General features: G+C 40.2%; 1 long non-coding RNA gene across 1 annotated transcript; it reads left to right on the forward strand.

Moving 5' to 3' along the window:
• Positions 1-969: 969 nt before the first annotated feature.
• Positions 970-7,131, forward strand: LOC124055647. The gene is made up of 5 exons (XR_006842749.1): positions 970-1,082; positions 5,168-5,224; positions 5,503-5,607; positions 5,705-5,780; positions 5,884-7,131. It is a non-coding gene; the product is annotated as an uncharacterized LOC124055647 (long non-coding RNA).
• Positions 7,132-7,371: the final 240 nt, after the last annotated feature.

Raw genomic sequence — 7,371 nt, forward strand, 5'->3', positions numbered from 1 at the left:
AAATGTTTAATCTAAATGTTTAATCTAAAAGTTAAATCTAAATCTAAATGTTAAATCTAAATGTTTTGGGTGAAACTAAATATTTAGCTAATATGCAAATTCGAGATGCCGGCAACCGGAAGTACCAAAATAAAAGCTCGAGGAGGTCAAAGTGTGTTTATAGTGTCAAATAACAAATAAACAACGATCTTTTCTGGAGAAATTGACTGTTGGACATAGATTACAGTGATAATAACTACCCTAAATGACAAACCCGTTTGAAGAAACAATATTTTATGAGTACCTTGAGTTTTTAGTGTCACTTTTTGTGGGACTTAACCTGTAGCCACAACAGTCAGTCACAGGGGGGCGCACTTTGACTGATCTAAGTGTGTTTTCCAAATCACGTAGCATCGAGTAACGTTACTTATCCAGGCAAATTTTACAGATTTTCTTTTAGTAAGAAGAATGTCTGATGCGGGACAGAGTCCGATTTCTATCTGGCCAACAATTTACAGTGTAATTTGATGCCTTGAGTAGTGCGCCCCCCTGTGACTGACTGTAGTGGCTACAGGTTATAAGTCCCGCAAAAAGTGGTGACAGCATTACCAACGAATGCAGCACTCGTTGGTAATGCTGTAATGCTGTTTTTTGGTGATGGTGAGTTGTATGGTGCGTTTGTGTGTACGGGGCTACACTCGTCAGTAATGCTGTCAGTGACGTTAACCTTTCAGGTGAGGTTTATTTTTCCTCTCTTTAGACTGGTCCGAGTTTACTCGTTTAGAGCGTTGAGACGGAGTGTGCTCCAAATTATTATTTTGTGCTTTGGTGATGGTGAGTTGTGTGTTAAGCGTTGCTATGGCGAGCAGGGAGCACGTGGAATTGCATATGTGACAGGTCGTGTCGCTCCCTGCCACTGCGTGGCACCGTGTTAACGCACTGAGCGCCCTGATTGAGGGGCGGTACGATGCGTCCCTGCGTGTGTATATATAGACGTGCAGCTTCGCTTGCCTCTTCCGCTTCCTTCCGGTGGCCACCTGCTTGGCGTGACCACCGTGATTGTTTGGCGTGGCCGTTGTGGGTGCACGATCCTCTTCACTCAGGTAAGGCATTCTGCTATTCTTCCGTTGCTCGTGTGTGCGCAGAGCGGTCGTTTTGGTGACGTTTTGGCTTTGTGTGGGTTTTGCTTCCTCTCCTGCTTCCGTTTTCTGTGTTTTGTTCCGGACCCCGGCGGCTGGCGTGACTGAAGCGCCCTCCGCCTTTGTCCATGTTGTTGAGGCCTGCCATCTTTCTTTCTTTGTAATTGTGTTGGTTTCCTATTCGTTGCATTGATGAGTTTGTTTTTTTTTTTTTTTAAATCGTTTTCCCTTTTTCTTTATTTGGGTAAATGTTTTAGTTCACACCAGCTCTGTTGAACTTTTGGGCTTGTTTTGTTTGTTTCTTTTGTTGCCAGGTGTTGCGGGCTCCCTGCCGCAATTAATTCTTGGTGGTTTTGTATGAGGTGCCGTTTGTAAAGTTGCTCATGCTGAAAAGAACAGCAACATTTTGTCACATTTCGCTTCAAATCGTGTTTTTAAAAAGTGGTGTGAATTTTTGAAAGTTACTGTTTAGCACATTTAACACAATGTTTGTTAACTTTGAAAATTTATTAAATGATTAATTCTAAATCTAAATGTTTAATCTGAAAATTAAATCCAAATCGAAATGTTCTGCCTAAATGTTGAATCTAAATGTTATGGTGGAGATCAAATTTTGTTTATAGTGTCAAATAACGAATAAACAACAATCTTTTCTGGAGCTGTTCACCATCCCCCTGCCGCACGGTAGCCCCAGCCCGGTTTCACTGATTGTGCCCAATGGTTTATTTTAGTGTGTGTATGTGTGTGTGTTTAACTGCTGTGTGACTGGTTTATATTTTGTCAATAAAGCTTCTTTGATTTGGAACAGTCTCGCCCTGTGGTGCTTAAACCTGTGGCCTTGGTTCATAGAGCCAAATGCCTTCTTGCTCAGATTTCCTGGGGTGTAATTCCCCAGGTGGCGCTGTCGCAGATATAATCTCCATTCTCCATCGGTTATACATCGCCACACATACACAAGCTGTACTGAAATGTAATGTCTTCCTCATGATATATAGCCACAGGTAGAATCGGTCTGACTAACTGTTAATCTTTAAATCTCTGTCATGGCTAAGCTGCTATAGGCCTATGCTGCTGGGGGACACAAACATGATCCACCAAGCAGTTTCCCCTCCTTCTCCTCTTCTATCCTCTCCCCTCGTCAGATTAACATGCAGTTCATTATTTTATGTCACTAACTGTGTGTCCAGTGCTCCTCGTAGTCTTGTGTCTCTCCCTCTCTCTCTCTCTCTCTCTCTCTCTCTCTCTCTCTCTCTCTCTCTCTCTCTCTCTCTCTCTGTATCTTTCTGCAGGTATCTCTCCATCCAGATCTTCAAGTTGAACTGTAGCCGGCTCTATGACCAACCCAATGTGTATTGTTGACATCTGCCTGTCATTCCCCTGTGTACCGACTATCGGCGAGGTGGTTCTCCCTACAGGCCGAAATCGAACTGATAGGATAGTGATTCTCAACATCACATAAAAAAAGAATACATGAATGTTACAGCAGTTCATTATAATTTTCATTACTATAATTTTCTTATAACTTGTGAAATGTTAAAATCATATTGAGGTGGTAGCAAAAAGTGAAACTAAACAGTTGAGATTTTGTTTTACTTATCTTTTTAGTAATGTCATTTCTCATGTTGTAAATTGCTTTCCTGCCTGTACAACATCCATTGCACGTCTGCCCGTCCTGGGTGAGGGATCCCTCCTCTGTTGCTCACCCTGAGGTTTCTTCCATTTTTTCCTGTTAAAGGTTTTTCTGGGAGTTTTTCCTTAGTCTATGTGAGGGTCGAAGGGCAGAGGATGTTGCTGATATGTTAATCCCTTTGAGACAAACTGCTTGTAAAAATGGGCTATACAAATAAAGTTGACTTGACTTGACTTGTCTTTGTTGTGACTCGTGGCTTTCTGCAGCACCTGTGTCGATGCAGTGCAAAGAAGCGATTGAACGCCAAGGCGGTGGGTGTTCAGCGTTGCAAAATGTTGTTGTAAAACCTTGTCACGGAGCAGGGAGCACGTGGTATCAGTGCTAAGATGCTAATGAAGAAGCACAAACAGCGTTAACCTCCCAGATGTTTATTTTTGCTTTCTTCTTTAGACTTGTCCAAGTTTATTGGTTTGCAGCGTTGGGACGGAGTGTGCCCCAAGTTATTATTTTGTGCTTTGGTGATGGTGAGTTGTATGTTGTGTGTATGATCTTGGACTTGGTACATTTTCAGAAATGTTTTCCATGTGGTCAGTTTAATCAACACCAGGCTGGGCTTTGGAAACTTTAATTGTTCAGATCTATGAACCGTTTCGTGCCGCATTTGTGGGGATGTGGTCATAGATCGATCCGCCCGACGCCTGCGAACTGGTGAGACCTTGTTGGTCCACGGTGACCTCGATAGGCTGATTTTCATGTGTTCTTCATTTTAGTCTCCCATCCTTTGAACCTGTCCTTTCCTAATGGACAAGGAGCCATGACGTTTTGTGTTTGGTGTTGATTTATGTTTAAGAGTAATATGGATGTTATGTGTCTGGTTAAGTTACTGGTTTTGGCCCCTAGATGGCAATGATATGTTTGACTGCACAAGAAGTGGGAAGTCATGGCTCACAGGTGAGGTAGGGTCCAATAAGGTGACACAGGTGTGAATAGTGCAGTGGAAAGGAGAGCGCACTGGTGAATGACAGTTTGTACCGTGACAGTGATTCACAACATTTTTGGATTTCCTTTCCTTTATGTTTTTGTAATTGATTTCACCATCAGTTGACTGGACATCATCCTTATCGATAAGATCAAGCTGTTTTTTGTCATCTGCCATGGAAACGAATCTATTGAAAGGCAAGCTGTTTGGACCTTCTTTTGATGATTGCATTTTTGGACATGCGTTAAAACTTCCTTAAACACATGCCGCAGATGCCACAGGTTCACAGCCGTTCCTATTAAGTATACATCAGGCATTTGATTGCAAAAAATTTAAAGCCTTATATAAGCCTTGTATGAAGGGAACACAGGCTGTATGTGTATATTAGTTTAACAACATGACTAATTAGGCTACAAATACATAACGAGCATTCATGATTAAATGTCTATTTTGCGTGCAGCGCACCCTGGAGAGATTGACGCACTACACGACGACTGTGCTATACGATATTTGGTGCTTTAAGTTTAATTTCCATTACAATGTTAACGTATTATGTCTTCTTCTTGCGGCCCATCAGAGTTCACATATCCGCATAACAGCGCTGTCTGTTCGGTATCGATCACATCGCACGACTCCTCAGACAATTGAGCACGTCGGAGCTGAATTAATGTTCTCGATTTGCCGATCGGCGATGTCGCCTGCCATTTTAATGTCTCTTTCCTTCACCGTCTTTGCGGAGAGAGGCATGTCTTTAATTTTCTGGATTATCTCGGTTTTGTTTTGGAAGTCGGGAAAGTGGGCGCTCTGATATTGTGATGAATGAATCCTTCATGTATTCGCTATCTGAACGGTTTTCCACGCTTTATCTCCCGGGTTGCAACAAAAGTAGCAGCAGCAGTGCAATCCACTTCTTAAATCTATCTTTGTGGCGCTATTGAAAACGGCACTAAACGTCACGATTGATAACTGAACTGAACCGCTCCTCCTTCACGTGAGAAGGAAGGTCTCGCGGAAGTACGAGTACGTCATCGCGTTTCTTGGTCGAAAGCACCTGCAGCACCTGTGTCGGGATGTATATTATTTGTTTGAGAGTAATGTCGCCATGTTTTTTGTTTTGTGGACCCCATCAGTTTTGCAAGCTAACATGCGCTATGCAGCGATTCCAGAAGGAACATTGTTGTTTTTTTGTCCATACGATCACCGTGTCAGTGTCGTCAGTGTCAGTACAAAGTATAGACTTTCGTACTGTAACAATGCAGCGGAGGATTTCCCTGAGACGGAGCATTGTTGTTTTTTTATGTATTTATTATTTTTTGTCCACATCAGATGACAATCCTTCCCCATTGTTCCTTGTTGATGCAGAATAAACCTGCTGTTGCCACCACTTGGCCAGCTCCAAGAGATTCATTCACTTATCCAAATGTTTTTGTTTGTACTCAGGTTCCTGCTGCAGGAGTTCAACAGCCAGCTCATGTGATGTCACAGAGAAAAAAAAGAGTACGTCTTTAAACCATTTGAATATATGTGTTGACGTAAGTTTGTTTAGATGACCCTTGTTATTGTTTGAAGTAATACTGTCACATGAAACGAGGACAGTGACAGGAGTAAAAAGTTGAAAAAGGGCATTCTCTGTTTTTGAAAATATTTCCACATCGGTAAATGTTAAACGGAAAATGTGAATGACTAGTGGACTACCAGTTATCTTGAATGAGTGTTGTTTTTTTTTTTTTTTTTGTTGTTGTTGTTGTTGTTATTGTATTGGAACTGTCTGCTAGACATCAACCGCACGCAGGAGACAACGGCTGCCGAGAACCGGCTTTCTCTACCGTGACATCCCAAAAGACGAGGCCTTGGGAGGTACTTGCCCAAACCCTGCAAAAGTAAGTTGCTTGGCGTTAGCTGTTTGGGAAAGGTTTTTTTTTTTTTTTTTTTTCTTTTTTTTTTCAGCCTTTTGACAGAAAACTAACTTACTTGCAGCTCCCGAGTCAACGGATGCGGACAACGCAGAGAGCGGGGGCCACGTGAAGACGGAGGTCATTTCCGTGTCCGAAGGGTAGGCGTCATTCACAGCCAACATACTTGCGATTTTTAGCGTAAAGCGACGTTTTCGGAACTGTATCGTCTTACAACGATCAAATTGTTTATTTCTTTTTCAGATGACTGCAGAGGACAGCATTTGACATTAGAGGACAGCAGAACTTCATCCATGTTTTTTAGATTGTACTTTGGTCAAGTATTTTTAAAGTGACTAAGAATAAATTCCCAAAAAAAGCAGTTATGTGTCCTTGTAATGTGTTGCTCATGAAGAGTGGTGTTGCCTCTTTGGAAGTTCTGTTTGTTTCTGCCTTTTGACACAAAAGTGTTGGGTTTTGGTTAAACACTTAGGAAATGTAGTTCAAGGTTAAAGTGTTTCAATAATATATTAAGTGTTTCAAACTTTGTTAAAGGTTAAAACACCTGGGAAATGTTTTGTAAGTGTTCAAAAAATATGTAACTGTTAAACTCACAGGTAATTTGTTTTTCAAGGTAAGTGTTTTGAAATGTTTAAAGGTTAAAGTGTTGAAAAAGTATGTCATGGTTCAAAAATACATTTTACAAAAGAGTTTGGAGACGGTACTTAATGTATTTTTAAAGCGGTAAAGACGAAGAATAAAATGCTTAAAAAAAACAGTACTCTGTCCTTGTAATGTGTTGCTCATGAGGAGTGGCGTTACCTCTTTGGGAAGGTTTTGTTTCTGCCTTTTGCCACGAAAATGTTTGATTTTGGTGAAACACCTGGGGAAATTATGTTCAAGGTTAAAGTGTTTAAAAAGTATATAACGGTGAAACACTCGGGCGTTAAGTGTTATGTAATTTCTTTTTCAAGGTAAGTGTTAAAAAAAAATTTTTCAAGGTTAAAGTGTTACAAAAGAGTTTCCAGATGAGAGTAAATTGCTATAAAAGCATTACTCTGTCCTGGTAATGTGGTGTTTATGAAGAGCGGTGTTACCAGTTTGGGATGTTTTTGTTTCTGGCTTTTGACACAAAAGGTTAGGTGAAACACTTGGAAAATGTTTTGTTTTGTTTTTTTATTTTATTTTATTTTTTTATTTTTTTTTTCAAGGTTAAAGTGTGTAAAACTTTGTTCAAGGTTAAACATTTGAGAAATGTTTTGAAAGCGTTCAAAAACTACGTAACCGTTAAACTCGCAGGTACTTTCGGTTAAACACTTGGGGACATTTTTTAAAGGTAAGCGTTATGTCATTTGTTTTTCAAGGTAAGTGTTTCAAAATGTTTAAAGGTTAAAGTGTTGAAAAAGTATGTCAAGGTTCAAAAATATATTTTTACAAAAGAGTTTGGAGATGGTACTTAAAGTATTTGTAAAGCTGTGAAACATGGAGAATAAATTGCTTTAACAAAAAAAACAGTGCTCTGTCCTTGTCATGTGTTGCTCATGAAGCTGAAACTGTTGGGGAAGGTTTTGTTTCTGCCTTCTGATACTAAAGAGTTTGGTTTTGATGCGTTTAAAAAGTTTGTAAGTGTTGACCACTAGGGTCAATTTAGTAAAGGTAAGTGTTTAGGAATCTTTCAAGGTTAAACACTTATGCAATTTCTTTGTCAAGGTAAGTGTTTACTGAAGTGTTTAACCTTTAAACATTTTTAAT

This window comes from Scatophagus argus, chromosome 24 (assembly GCF_020382885.2).
Source record: "Scatophagus argus isolate fScaArg1 chromosome 24, fScaArg1.pri, whole genome shotgun sequence".
Lineage (NCBI taxonomy): Eukaryota > Metazoa > Chordata > Actinopteri > Scatophagidae > Scatophagus > Scatophagus argus.